The following is a 16,041-nucleotide window of genomic DNA, read 5'->3' on the forward strand; positions in this document are numbered from 1 at the left end:
ATGAACCCATGAAGCTGGATTGGGGTTGAATAAATCAGTATGAATTTATATTTTTTAATAAATGTACTTGGGCCGCCTGCCTAGTTCAATTGATAGAACACAAGACTCTTGATATGTGCACAGATACAGAGATACGTAAGTAAGAGTCTATATATTTCTGGAACCAGAATGAAAATTAGAGAGAGGCAGACAGATCCACAGGCAGACACCTTGGTTTCTAACAACCAAACTGGGTTCCTTGGGGAAATAGATGATTCCAGGGCTGGAAAAAGGATGAAAACAAGATAAACATGGAGCATCTTTCGGTGCCAGAAATAAGGAAATGATTTAAAAAGAAGAGACACAAAGTATGGGGCCTGTCCAAGGTTCACAGGAACTAATCTTAAAGAGCTCCCAGTGACCAAAGTTGGAATTATTTGAGAAAGAAAATGAAAAATGGTAGTTTTGGGTTACAACCCAAAGAATACATGACTGAATAAATAAATGAGGTATAAAGGGCCATGTGTCTGTCCTTAGAGAAGAATCCCAATCGATAAACGTAGAAGAATGAGAAAAATGAAAAAATCGCCATTGAAATGCCACTGTAATAATCACTGCAAACAAAACCCACTAATAAATGCCAAATTTACCGGAGGCAATATTAAAGAGAATTAGGATATTTGAATATCTTCAAAGTATCTCTCCTGAAATACTTATTAACTGGTATGGTGATTTTAACATATGGGTACCAACTCATTGATACTCCTTCCAGGTAGTGGCAGTTAACTCCTCACCACAAGGCATGGGTTAGATTTAGGCAGTCACAGCTAATAAGTAGAATAAGGACAGGAAAAAATAATGACTTTACAATAGATAAATCTGGCAGACTTTGTGACCAAGTGATCAAAGTGAAAAGCACCTGTCATTTTAGGATCACATGCGTCTGATAATGATGCCATGGCAAGGGGCCATCAGCTCTCAGATGTTCTTCCTCAAAATGTACAACCTCATTCTAATCATGAGAAACACACAAACATAAATCAGGGAGCATTTTATAAAATAGCTGACTAATACATTTCAGAAGTGTCAAGGTCACTAGACAAGGAACAATTGAAGAATTATTATAGATTAGATTAAGGATATCTAGCAACTAAATGCAATGTACAATGCAGGATTGGATCCTAAGAATTTAAAAAGAAAAGGGCATTACTGGGAAAACTGAGGAAATCTAGATAAAGTCTGTAATTTTCATGATTCATAGTATCATTCACATGTTAATTTCTTAGTTTTAATCATTGAGCCACGTTATGTAAGATGTTAACATTAGGAGAAGCTGTGCGCATGGTCTACAGAAACCATCTTTGCAACTCTTCTCTATGTCTGAAATCATCTCAAAAAAATTAAAGAGAAGAGTGATACAGAGTCTGATAATATTCTGTTTTGGAAATAAAGATCCCCTGGGTTGATGTGCCGTGTCGTTGTCCTGCTTTGCTTATCACCAAACTTCAGTCAATCCTCCTGGTCTCCATGCCCTAAGAGTATAGAAGTTTTCTTCTCACTATGAATTTCTCTTTGGTGTCATCCAAGTAGGGGTAGATTCAATTTGTTATACCATTTACCCAGCTGGATATGGTTTGGTTCCTGTAAATGTGAATCATAAGTTTCACCAATTTAAAAATAAAAAGTCAGTCTTCCGATCATTTTTTTACATCGTCTGGGCCATTTTGCTGACTGTCTCACGAAAGATCCACTTTTTTTTTCTCCTAAATTGTCTAATAGGCATTCTTAGGCAATGCATCACACACATGCTATGTCTCATTTAAAAAAAAATCATTTTGTAGGACACTGCAAAGCACTATAGGATTTGTATTCTAAATGGTATACATATTTACATATCATATTGTACATTTTATTATGTGTATGCTTTCCTTTTTACTTGTGATTTATCGTGCAATTAACATTTCCCAATACATGTAGATACATTCAGTAGCCTTTCTACGTCTCCTTCTCTGAGGCTGGCAGGATTCCAACCCAAATATATCCATGGGAATATAAAAGAGCTCTTCACAAGAAGAGCAAGGAACATTGTTCTCTCAAGAAGGCCCCAAATCAAAGAAACCCATGATGAAATTAATACAAAAAATTCTATATATTATATCCCTTTGCAGGGGCTTCAAAGCACATTCAAGTCCTTAACAATCTAATAGGAAATATAATTATGTGACTTAGAGATTCCCAGGTTTTTTTTTTTTTTCATATAATACCTATCAATTGTGGAAGTCAGTTTGGTAAACATTGTGTTATAAGAAACAGAATACGCTGCGGCTGCATGGATAGACAGATTCGATATACAGATAAATGACAGGGACGGAGGTAGACAGAGAGGGAGAGAAGGAGAATAGATAGATAGGAGCCACAGTTTGGACATATTTCATTAGTATCCTATCAAATGAGGAGTGAGAGAGGGGTGGCAGAGGACAGATACACTCAAGTATTTTGTGTAATGCCTTAAGGAAGACACGGGAAAAAATAAAGCAAAGCAAAAGCAATATTTAATATTTATACAGCATTTTATGGTACTGCTCATATGTGCTTCTTTTTCTGTGTTTCCATGTGGTTATTATTTTAATACTTACCATGGTGTTTAAAGCATCCCTACTTAGTAATCTCCCTTTTTCCTGTGTAAGCTCCAAGTGGTAAAATAAACATCATAGTCGTAATTATATTGTAAATTCCTAGTAATGGCCTAGTACAGAGTCGGTAATAAATAAATACTACTTCAATGAATGCAATTTATAAAAGCACCTTATCTAGAGTTATATCTTATTGCAAAGGTGCAAGAAAAGGTGAATTTGCAGATTAACATTTTTAACAATAATGATAATGATAAAATAATAATAATGTCAGCACTGGAAATTTACAAAAGACTTGAGCTTATAAAAATGAATATTAGAAATGTTAAAGTGAATTAGAAAGCAATAATATTCTGTGTTTTGAAAAATAAATGTCCAGCAAAACAAATTTTAAAAATGGAAAAATATGCAAATAAAGTGAGAAGAAAGGAGATGGGATGGTGATTTCAGAAGAGATGTCTAATTGATAATAAAATAAAACAGCATATATTGATTAATCTGAAATCTTATGCACAGGTAGTTTTCACAGAATGTTAAAAATTCAAAATACGTAAGTTACTACCAAATCAAGTAGAAACACAGAATACATATATAACATGAAACGTGGTTCAGAAATGTGTTAAAGAGTGATCCACTTGAAGCCTCAGGTCTTGTTGGTTTATAAAAGCTAGTTCTTCTAAATATTCAGCAGCAGAACATTTTTCACAGAACAGAAAATGATCTAACACCCAGAAGAAATAAAGCAGACCAATTTGACTTATAAAGGAAATATGGTCCTGATATCAAAAACTACCAGGTTAATATAAGCCAAAAACAGATCAATAAATATAGATTTGAAAACCCTCAAATCTTTCTTAATAGCAGCTAGTGTCTCACTAAAACAGTTCCACCATGCCCAAATAAGGTTTAATAATCTTTCAAACACAAAAATGGTTAAGTCTCAACAATTTTATCATAATGAAACACGAAATCAATTGGTCAAATCAAAAACAAAGCAAAACAAAATTTATCACAATAGAAACCAAAAAGCCTTGTTAAATTATTAAATTCCTTCTAATAAGCGGTATATACCAAGGGCCAATATTCAAGATGATAATTACCAATGTGAAGCAATAAAGCAATAAACATGAAGAATCAAATAAGGATGACTGTGCCATCACTGGTCTTTAGTACTTTCTGGATCATCAGGTCACTTATGTAATAAGAACAACAAAATAATGATATAATTATCAAGAACCATTTCTTGAATATCCAATATTTTCAAATTTTAGTCTTACATCTATTATGTCATTGAAATGCCATACGTCCCTGAGGTATATAGATGAGAAAAGACATGACATGACTTGCCCAAGGTCTGACAATCCTGGCTTCAAACCTAGACCATGCAGGAAAGTCATGCTAATGACTCTTGGCAAAGGTAAATGAACAACAACAACAACAACAAAAAAAGTAGACATTTCGCTGGAGAAATAGGAACTAGTAAATATTTTAAGCAAGGACATGAAAAAAATGGTTCACCTTTCCTGATAATTAAGGGGGGAAAAAAAGGGCAACCAGCACTTTTTACATTTATGAAACCAGCAGGATGTAAATAAATATCTGATCCTAAGAAGAAAAAGAAAAATTTTGTCTTGTATAATGAAAGTGACAATGAAAATGAGAACTGAAAATGTCGAGGAATAAGAAATGACAATCAGTGTTAGAAAACATAAACAGATTTTTACTTTTTGACAGGATTAAATGAATGGTCCACTATTTGGGAAGAACCATTATCCGGGTCTGCACGTATGTAGGATTCACAGTAGTGAAAGGACACAATCCGCTGTTTCGATGATAGTGGAGTGGTTGATCCACGGAATCGAATGTTACATGCAAATGTTAAAATTATGTTTTCAAAAATCGTGTAGGAAATTGACATACATTAGTTTCAGCTGGGGAAGAAAAAAGTGGAATATAGAATGAACACTTTGATTAAAGCAAAGGTATTTGCACATGAAACAGACCGTGACACTGGGTGTAAACCAGCAAGGACGCCCTTGAACTGTGGCTGCTGGAGGGTTGTGCAAAGGTAGGATGCAGGAGGCTCCAGTCTTCCGCACACTGGGCATCTGCTCTCATCAGCTTCTCCCGCGGACGTTCCTGGAGGCCCGGCTCGTATTCCAAAGCTACAGCAGGACGCTGCTGATGCACAGACCACATGGAGACAGCGCTCTCCCGCTAAGGAGACAAAGAGCCACAGCTTCACCCGGACTGTCACCGGAGACGTGGGAAGTCAGCAGGTTGCAATGCTAGAGAAGCCAAGCATGGTGGGCCTGGCTTGGAAAAAAAAAAAAAAAAAAAAGACTGAGAATTGAACAGATTAAGAACTGCAGTCTAGACAGTTCTCACAGAGTAGGGGCTTAGTCATCCTGAATACATCATTCTGGTTTCTTCATATACCATGTCACCGTTAGGACGATCGCTACAGCAGGTGGGCCCAGCTAAGTAGAATCAGAGTTTCCAGTCTGGTGAAAATGCTTGCTCGGTGCTTAACGTGGAATGTGGAACATATTGGAAACATAAAAATAAAGTTTGGAGAAAACTTTCATCAAGATACTCATAACTCAGATTCATGATTCCCTCCCTGGGAACAATGGGGACTCTCTCCCACCCCCATCAGCCGCGTCCGTATGAAATGACTTTGCACCAGCAGGCAGTTCCGATTGGTCCGAGGTGGGTCGATCATATTGTGAGCTGAATCTATTTGTATTAACAGTTGGGCAGAAGTTTGATGTATTTCTTCTTTTTAATATTTTATTTATTTATTCATAAGAGACAGAGAGAGAGAGAGACAGAGACACAGACACAGACAGAGGGAGAAGTAAGCTCTCTGCAGGGGCCCCAGGTGGGACTCGATTCCGGGACCCCGGGGTCACGTCCTGGGCCAAAGGCAGATGCTCAACCCCTGAGCCCCCCCGGGTGCCCCTGGTTGATGTATTTCTGATACCAAATACCTTGGGTTAGATACGTTCTTGTTGCCTCCCTAATAATGTTTGATTCACTATTTTCTTTGATTTCATAAGAGGGCAGAGCATCATTCCAAAAGTTCCTATTTATGTTTACCTTAAACTACTTAAAATTGCTTCATGTCATTTGAAACAAAATAATCTCTCTATATACCCATGTATGAATATGTATACCTATGATGCATACACACATATACACCATATATATGCATGTGGTATATGCTATATGTACATAGGTATGTATATACTATTTATGTATATAAATAGGTGTATGTGTAGTACGGATATATATTTAATAATATGTAAAAAACATATAATTAAAATTGAGTGGTCAAAATCGTTTTGTGGCCAGAAAGAAATTACTCGGGCATTCAGCTTCATCATAACTGAAGGCTATGAAGCTGGCAAATTAACTTTATAGATTCATTTTTATATATTTATTTTGTTAATTTAATGTCATGCCAAAGAGAATGATCTTGCTGTAACTTTTTTTAAAAAGATTTTATTTATTTATTCATGAGAGACAGAGAGAGGCGGAGACACAGGCAGAGGGAGAAGCAGGCTCCATGCAGGGAGCCCGACGTGGGACTCGATCCCGGGACTCCAGGATCACACCCTGGAACCAAGGTGGCGCTAAACCGCTGAGCCACCCGGGCTGCCCTAACTTTAAATATTAAATCAGATCTAGAAATACCTTCAATGGATTTGTGTTCCGATTCCTACTGAGTGACAAACAGTTAAATTGTGCATTTTCTTTGACAACTCCATTCAATGCTAGCAAGGTCTTCTCTATCTTATCTGGGCTATGTTTTAAATTCAGGCTTGTTCCACTTAAATAAACACCATCATCAAAAGGTGTCATATCACCTGCTCTGATTTTTCTCATGATCATTGGCAATTGAAAGACCCGCTGTACATCTTAGAGGCTCGTCTCCTGCAGGGAATGACAATATTGAAGGGAACTTTTTTGCTTTCAAATTTGGCATGATTATGTAGCAGCAAAGAGAGCACACTCTTTGGAATGAGATGAAAGGTATAATGTTAACCAACTCCGTGACCTGGGCTAACGCCCTTAAATTTTGTGAGCTTTATATATGATCTGAAGAGATCAGCATCAATATAGCTAGGTTGGTGTACAGATTAAATGTAATATAATGTGAAATGACCTGGATAATGTCTTATACAGAGTAATCGCTCACTAAAATTTAACTTCATGATCCTACTCCCTCCTTTCTTTGCTCTTTCTCTCTGGTCTTAGAAACAAAAATGAGATTTGGTTTTGGGCTTCTGGGTGGCTCAATTGGTTAAGCATCTGTCTTCGGCTCAGGTCATGAGCCTGGGGTCCCCCGTGGGCTCCCTGCTCAGCGAGGAGTCTGCTTCTCTCTCTCCCTCTGCTCCCCCCACCCAACTTGTGCTCTGAGGAGCCCTCTCTCACATAAATAGAATCTTAAAAAAAAAAAAGGGTTTGGTTTTTCACCTCTTGTATACACAGTGAACTTTTAGTTTGCTTCCTCGAGAAGGGGGCTGGGAGTTGTGGAGAGGAAGGGTTGACAAACAGACAATATCATCTAACAAATTTCATAATGGAAAAAAATGAACAAAAATTTTATAAACCCAGAAATGGAGAATATTTTAACTACCCAGGATACTACAAAAATGTCCATTTACATGAAAACGTATGAAATGTGTATGAGTTTGTCTAGTGAAGATTGAGGGTGGATGAAGATGGGAAAGATCCAGCTTCAATCCAACTCCTGATCTCTGTGAAAATCAAGGATCTGGAGAGACCTTGTCTCCTTGGTCTCCACTTCATTAGAAAGAAAGAGCTAAATAAGCTTCTTTTTCATTTAACAAACAACAAAAGGAAAAGGTCCAGTAGTCATTAAGGCTACTTCTACCTTAGCATATATTTCAGGGGTAAAGTATATTTAATTTATACATGTTTCTATTTTTATTCCAGGAAGACAAATAGTCATAGTGTCTTTCTACTCATAGGGCACCCAAAGGGTTTTGTTTATAAAAAATCAATAAGCCCAAAGCTCTTTGGTGTTTTTTTAAAGCCAATCTAGTTCATCTTTCACTGCCCGCTGAAGGAAGCCATGTATCTTCCGGCGAGCTGCTGGATTTTGTCAATTCTTTGTGGTCTATCATCAGCCAGCCAAGATTCAAGGTCACTGCTTTAGTGTCTACTTCCTGGAAGAGCTCCCTCGGCCTGACGATGGCCCTCCGGGTTGGTACCTGGGCACCGACGATTTGGGGTTGTATGAAATGCAATCCATCGCCCTGCTCAGGGCTCCCCAACTTGTCTTGTTTTGGGTCCGATCATCAGCATTTTCAGCAGGTGAATGGAGCTCCTCACCTTCTCTGCATTTCTCTGTAAGGACAAGGGTAGTTCAGTGTGGTGGGCCTCTGGACAGTAAGATGGATCAATCAGACGATTAGTCAGTTATTGGCTATAAAGCACGTGATTTCTGCCGAGGATTATATAAGCCAGGCACTTCCCTGAATGTCAGGATGCTGAGAAGTAACCTCAAATACATTGAAGTTGTATAAATATTATAATATATTGATGTTATAAGTATTAATATAAATAAAGACTTCTCTGTCTTTTTTGTTTAACTTTATGTTTTACTTTTTTATGTTATTATTTTTAGCTATTACCTTATTATTTCTGCTTTTTAAAATTGTCCTATTCTAGCTTTTTAAATTGATAGGTCATCCACGTCGAAGCAAATAGTGGGTATTTGTCATTTCTAATGGCTGAGTAATATTCCATTGCATACATAGACCACATCTTCTTTATCCATTCATCTTTTGATGGACACCCACCATTTACTTCGACGTGGATAGACCTGGAAGGTATGATGCTGAGTGAAATAAGTCAATCGGAGGACAAACATTATATGGTCTCATCCATTTGGGGAATATAAAAAATAGTGAAAGGGAATAAAGGGGAAAGGAGAAAAAATCAGTGGGAAATATCAAAAAGGGAGACAGAACATGAGAGACTCCTAACTCTGGGACACGAACTAGGGATGGTGGAAGGGGAGGTGGGCGGGCGGTGGGGGTGACTGGGTGACGGGCACTGAGGGGGGTGCTTGATGGGATGAGCGCTGGGTGTTATTCTATATGTTGGCAAATTGAACACCAATAAAAAAAATAAATTTATAATTCTAAAAATAAATAAATAAATAAATTGAAAGTTCAGTTCATTTACTTACAAAATTTCTTATTTTTCTAACGTATTATTTTGAGGCCATAAATTATTCAGTGTTTGTTTTTTATATCTAGGCATTATCTTTGACAAAAGTCTTCTAAGTAATAATTGCCATTTTTGTATTTTCTCTGACTCAGTATAGAAATTCGGTAAAACTGTGTGTTTTGTGCTTTATTTTTCAGCGAATGCAATTTTTGGCTTCTATTTTGTTGTTAATTCTTAATTGTATCATGCTTTGTTTAATGGCTATAGATTACATGAAATCAGCTTTTCGTAATTTATTGAGATTCCTTTGGGTTCTGATCCATAATTAATACGTGTGGATGTTTTTTATATATTTTTTAGAAGTACAGTTTTGTGAAATTTGAAGTAATATGTATTTGCTTAATTTTTTCATTATTCAAATTCACAAAACAATGTGCAATTTCTACTGAATTCAAATTCTTTGTTCAAACATTTTATTATTCAATACACCTAGACTTATTTTGGTCTACTTATCTGTTCTGTCATTTCTGAGAGGTGTAATAAACTCTCTCACTAGGTTTGTAGCTTAGTCAATTTGTTCTCCATGGCTAATCATTTCTCCTTTATATATTTCAAGCTATGTTGTTGGGTACATAAATATTATTGACTGTAATATTTTCACGCTGGATTGTTCCTTTCATCAAAATGAAAAATTTTGTTTTTGCTTTTAAAGATTTTCATCCTGAATTTTACTTAATACTGCTTGCTTTATTTATTTTTTCTTGCAATTTAAAAATATGTTTTTAATACATAAATTTTATCCACTCAAAAATAATGTGATACATTATTACAAATAATCTGGACACATCCTCTGCCCTATTTAGTGATTTATACTTATCCTGATATCTAACCCCCTTTCCCCCCTCACTTTTTGGATTTTTACGTATGTCTTTACTTATCACACTTCCTTCAAAGATTTTTTTGTTGTTTTTGTTCCTCTAATGATCTGCAAGTTATGAATTCTATTTCCATTTTTCAAGTGTTTACCCTAAGGTGCTAACACTTGTACTTGAAGTTATATTTGTCAAACAAAATCTGGCTAACATTAATCTATACCTGTATTGCCCTCCTCCCACCAACCCTTTCAAATCCTTATCCAGGACAACAAAGAAAAATCCCTTTTATTTTCAACTCAATATAAGGATTTTCATTGGTTGAATGTGATCTCTATCATGCTACAAATTTTCTTAAGTAGTTATGCTGAGCATATATTTTAGTGAGAGTTACTTGGTGTGATTGGGAGCACTCTGTGATCCATGCAGGGTGCTTGGAGGCAGCCGTGTGCCACCTCCGCCCATGGATTTCTGGGATAGGCCCGAAATGTTGACCCCAGCACCCAATTCACTGCTCCCGCCCTGAGCCCTCCAGGCAGCTTTGTGGTATCGCAAATGCTGCATGGGACAAATGATACAGGTGTCAAAAAACTGGCCTAGTTGGGTGTCACAACCGATCATCCTGCTTATGAACAGTAGGCCCCCATCTATTCCCAGAATCTTCCATCTGCAGGCTAAGAGAGATTCTGAAAACACTTCCACCATATTAGCAATCTTCTTCTGTGCCCATTTTTCATGTTTGCCAGTGGTTTTATTTATTTTTTCATCTAAAAGTATCTGTTTACAGGTTTCAGGTATTTGTCTACTTTCTCCCAAAAATAACCTTTTATGATTTCAGTGACTTTTTGGATTAACTCTATTTCTTTACCACTCATTGCTGTTCATGTGTTGCTGTTGTTTGGTTTAGTTTGGTCAGTTTTTCTTTTAATATCCTCTACTCTGTGAAGCCATTCATGGCAGTGGTGGGGTTAAGTGTGGGGTAAGTCATAAAGCTCACTTTTCCATCATAAAACAGGAAAATTTCTTCTTTGGCTAGGCAGTTATCTATTTCTACGTGATTGTCACAGTCAAAGTGCTAAGCTTAATAATTTTTTAAATCAATATTTTAATTTATTTGTATTTGAGCTTACACCTCCCTTATCATTCCTAATGTTTGTAGTCTCTTCTTGTAAACATAGCCTGTTAGGATTTTATTTATTTTACTATTGCTGGAAGAGAAAGCATTTTATTAATTGTCTTGTATCACCACCGTAGTTGTTTTCTATTCCTTCAATTTTAGCTCTTAATCTTGAATAATCTCCCTCTCTTATTCTTATATTGTTAATTTTGTAGGCAAATACTCAATGCATTCTTAATTATTTTTTAATAATAAAAATGCCAGGGGAGCCTGGATGGCTCAGTTGGGTGAGTGTGGGACTCTTGATTTCAGCTCAGGTCATGATCTCAGGGTTGTGAGATCTAGCCCCATATCGGACTCTGTGCTCAGCTGAGGATCTGCTTGAGATTCTCTCTCTCTCTCTCCCTCTGCCTCTCACCACTGTATATGTTCTCTTTCAAATAAATAAATAAACCTTTAAAAATAATGATAAATATGCCATCCTAAATTTCCTATAGGTATATATTTCACTGTGCCATATATATTTTAGCACATACATACCCCAGGAGTTAAGCTTTTCTTCAAATAGCTTCAGTTCCATAAATGATATCCTTTTTGCCTCAGAGATTATTTAAGGAGTGTCTTCATTGCCATATTAATTTTTCATTTAATTTTAAGGTTGGCATTTTTTACAAATGTATGAGCAATTAAGGAGGCTAATAAGATCTCAACTTGGAATTTTAAATGTTATTTAATTCTGTACATGCAAAACAACACATAATCAATAGAGAAATAAAATTATCTCTGTCTAAGTCTATGAAATTATTTTATTTGATCATCTACATTCTCTTTATCTGTGTTCATTTATTGTCCACTTAATTTTTCCATTCTGAAAGTTTTATTGATATCGTATATAATAATGTTAGTGAGTTTTATTTCCTGTAGTTTTGCTTTATATATTTGGCTTCCATTTTGTTTTTCCATAAAAAAGATGTATTCATAATTCTTTACACATCATATCTTTCTTCTTCCTGGCTGATGCGTTTGGCTTTGTGTTTAGCTTTGGCCTTGGCCATTCATCCTACTTTCATTATATTAAGCTTGTTTGACTTATCCTTGCTAGATTATTTCTTTGAAATTTTTCTTGGATAGTTTCATTGAGCATACTACTTGAAAATATCTAGCAAATCATGTATGCATATGTATATTTGTGTATAATATTCTAAAAACCAACATCATAATAGAATATTTCATCCATTAGTATTTATAGTGCTGGCTAAATTATTTGGTTTTGTTCCTTTCATCCTAATTTGTATTTTCTATTTATTAAACTCTCTATTATTTATTGATGTTGTTGTTTGCTCCTTTCTCACCCTTATTTTTGTTGGCTTAGACCATTTTCTCTTCAATATCCCCATTAATTTTTAAATTCTACTTTGTTTTTCTATTATCTAAAATATTAGGCTCTCAACCATTACAATATTAGCTTGTCTTATTTTGTCAGTTAATATATCAATTATTAAATAATAATTATATCCTCCAAGCCAGGCAGGAAATGCAAAAACTGCAAAGAAGTTGTATAACACTTTCTCTGGTATTTTCCTGAAGTTTTTATTAGAGCACCTCCTCTAACCCCAGCCTAGGTCCCTCGGCCTTATGGGCCAGTTCTTCCTTTAGTTGGTGTTGCTCACATAGAATGCAAGGACTTTCTCTTTACAGAATGTGGTAACCAGTTAAAGAGATCAAAACATCCCTATGTATTTTCATACCCTTCACCTTATCCTTGCCTTCCCAGGAGTTAAGTTTGCCAAATGAGGACTCATCTTGCTTAAAAACTGTATCACGTTTGGTGGAGTTTGTGAACAGAAGTAGAACTTGAAAAATAGATTCCAGATACTAGATGTATGGGAAGAGTGATTCCCTGTGGCCTCTGTAAGGAAGCCAGTGAAGACCAACCTTGTACCAACCTTCATTTTCTAGATGAAAATGTGACAACAAATAGATCAATTGTGGAGTTGTTGGTCTCAGAAGTCTAAGAGTCAAGCAGATCCCTATCATAACACAAGGACTACTATGGATAGAATAGCATTCCCCCACCAGAAGATGTCTACATACTAATCCTCAGAATCTGTGCCTACGTTAGGTTACATGGCAAAGAAGAATTAAGATGGAAGATAGAATTAAGATTGTTAATCATCTGATCTTTAGATAAAGAGATGATCCTGAATTACCTGGATGTAATCACAAATGTCTTATAAGTAGGAGAGGGAGACAAAAGAGAGAGTCAGAGACAGAGATGTGGAGCAGAGGTCAGAGACATTTGGTTTGAGAAAGACAACATAGGCATTACTGGCTTTTGATGATTTAGTAGTGTGGGCATCCCCTAGAAGGTTGGAAGATTAGGAGTCAGATTCTCCCTTAGCGCCTCAAAAAAGAAACACGGCTCAGCCAACACCTTACTTTTAGACCACTGAGACCAATTTCAGACATCTAAACTCAAACGATACAAGACAATGTATTTGTGATGTGTAAGCCACTGCATTTATGATAACTTGTTAGGCAGCCACAGGATACTAATACAAGGGTGGGTCAATTTCAGGCCAAAAAATTGCATCTTTACTCCTCATTAATTCTTTTTTTTTTTTAAGATTCAATTTATTTATTTGAGAAAGAGAGAAACTGAGAGAGCAGGAGCAGGGGGTGGGGGATCAGAGGGAGAGTGAGAAGCAGGATCCCCGTGGGGCAAGGAACCTAACACAGGGCTCAATCCCAGGACTCGGATCAAAGACAGGCACTTAACAGACTGAGCTAGCCAGGCATCCAGTCCCCATTAATTCTTAAAATCCCAATCTCTTTTTGCTCACCTCTTACCTCCTTCAGCTTTTTCCTCTCACTTCCACCTACTTGGGAGGTGGTCCCATACTCACCTTCTTCCAACTTCAACTCCTCACATCTCTTCTCACACTCTCTACCTGTCCATTAGACTCTTCCCCTTTCCGTCATTTCCCTTATCCTATTTTTTATCCACCATTCCATACTTTCTGTTGCCCACGTAATTCTCCTTCCTTGGAGGGAGGTGGAAGTCAGAGGTGCAAAGAAGGTAGTATAAGGACATCTGAGTTCTCCTGTTGTACACTTTTCTTTTTAGAAAGAAATTTCACTGAGCTCCAGTACTTGCCTTGAGAAATCAATAAGCATCAACAACATTCCAGCAAAGATCTACAGAACAATAGGAACAATGCATGGCTCATAGTAACCCAGCCACATGAAAGCCTGAATTCAGCTGCAGTTTGCTTGCATCTACTGACTCTTGATCTTACTGGAAAGTGCTCCTCCATTAAGGAGTTTCTCCGAGTAGAGCTCTTAAAACGAGAAGTTTCTATTAAAACGCACAATTCCATGAAGACTAGCTGAATACACAGGATCAAACTTCTGCAACTTTCCTTTAACTAAAAAATGTAGAAAATATGAAAATTCTATAAGAGCTAAACAGGGAAAACATAAAGCCAAGATCCACTAAACTGGATTCTGACTCTTAGAAAATTGCAGCCAAGTTTTACTTTTATTGTGAAATATTACACACATTTTGGGGGGGTCGAGAGGTCAATTTGGGTAAAAGAGACATTAAAAGTGCTCAATCCACTTTGTCATACTTGGCGATGTTTGACAAACTGCAGATATTTCATGCCTCTGAGAGGATACTAAACAAGATGCTTGATATGGCACATTCCCCAGCTGTCTGTAAAGATTAAAGGGAAAGTAACTGAAATGGCTTATTCTTTAATTCATATTTTATACCTCAAGCACTGGGTGGAGGAAGAGCCAGAAAAATGCACATGACAGATTTTACCCATAATCACAGAGACAGAGAGTGAACAGGAGATCAGGAGGAGATAAGCAGCCCCCGGAAACTCGCGGTGAAAGCAGACATGCAAGTAGAGAGCTGAGTTTTGTGAAATAAGTTGTGGGAGATCAAGGGGCAATTGGAATTAATTCTGCTGAAAGGGGTTCTCAAGTGGGTGATTTTTGCCACATTCAGTTAAAGGAGGTAGTGAGGAGAGGGAGAGGCGTTATAGGACCAGGTCTCTGGCTTTGGCCTTGAAAATGAAGTCATGATTCTGAAGCATCACTTCCACCGAGAATAGTCTATGCTCCTTACAATGACATGTCATGACCCGTCGCTGCCCATTCCAGCTTCATCCTACACAATCAAGACCCTATTCACAACACTTCGGCCATATTGGCCTTCTTTCTATTTCATAAATGCAGTAATCTGAAATCACACATTGATTCATTTGTTTGTAACTTCAGTCAAGAGAACAAAAGCACTTTGAATAGCAGAAAACTGACCTGTCCCAGTTGCCTCTCTAACCCGGCATGTGCTATAGTAGCCAACACATTATGGGAGCTCAAGGCCTATTTGTCCAACGAATGAATAGGGGGTATTCACCATGGTCGAGTAGTAAAGCACATGCTCCCTCCAAAGTCTTGAATACAGAATTTTACTGTTACATGAGAGAAAAGTATATTATGAAGTATTTTTCAAGTTCAACAGGAAAGGCTGTGAATATCAGTTTTTTCTTCTCAGGAGAAGGGAGATGTCTCTTTACAGTTTCTTTTTCATTTTCCGAATTAGCTTTTCCTGATCCTCATAGCTGTCATTGAGTTTCTGTGTTTCCTTCTCTGCTCACTTCCTGGTGCTGTGCTGAAACTGTGGAGTGGTGACTGAAGATCCGCTGCTGACCACAGTCTATGTGCATGTGGCCCACGGGCAAATCGTACACCAAAGAAACCGCGGTCAAAGCTGGAGTTCAGCCCAGGAAGCAGGCTCTGTGGAAAGGGTCAGGCCACAGGAAATGCCTGCCCCCAAAGGAGCTCAGGCTGATCAGTTCTGAACCTCCAAGCCCAGCTGTAGAGAGAGGACCTAGGATTGCATGATTCACCAAGTTCCTTCTAAAGGACCCTCAGGGGATGGTGCTCCTCCAAGACCAGCTGTCATTTAACTCACACCAATGCTGACACCGCAGCCCCTAAGTGGTGAAGCAGAACAGTGTCCTCAGAGCCAGGAGTGCGTCTCATTTCAAGCAGCAGGTAGGGCCAGGGGAAAATGTATTTGGTACGTGGACAGTGTCTATTCATGGAGGAAAGAGGGGTATAGAGAGACAATGAGGAGGAAGGAAGAGAAGAAGCAAAGGAATAGGGGAATAGGTAAGAAGGTGTGATGGCTGAGAGGCAGATAGATAAAAAGGACAAG

The 16,041-nt window shown here is 37.4% G+C and overlaps 1 long non-coding RNA gene across 2 annotated transcripts; it reads right to left on the reverse strand.

Annotated features, from left to right (window-relative positions):
- Nucleotides 1–1,832: 1,832 nt before the first annotated feature.
- LOC140598631 (uncharacterized) lies at nt 1,833–13,946 on the reverse strand. 2 transcript variants are annotated; one of them, XR_012001137.1, is made up of 3 exons: nt 13,715–13,946; nt 7,856–7,991; nt 1,833–4,924 (listed from the first exon to the last, which is right to left on the reverse strand). It is a non-coding gene; the product is annotated as an uncharacterized lncRNA (long non-coding RNA). The 2 variants fall into 2 exon arrangements; XR_012001138.1 differs by having other exon boundaries at nt 2,918–4,928; nt 13,715–13,922.
- Between the last annotated feature and the right edge of the window lie 2,095 nt (nt 13,947–16,041).

The sequence above is a fragment of the Vulpes vulpes genome, chromosome 4 (genome assembly GCF_048418805.1).
Source record: "Vulpes vulpes isolate BD-2025 chromosome 4, VulVul3, whole genome shotgun sequence".
Taxonomy (NCBI): domain Eukaryota; kingdom Metazoa; phylum Chordata; class Mammalia; order Carnivora; family Canidae; genus Vulpes; species Vulpes vulpes.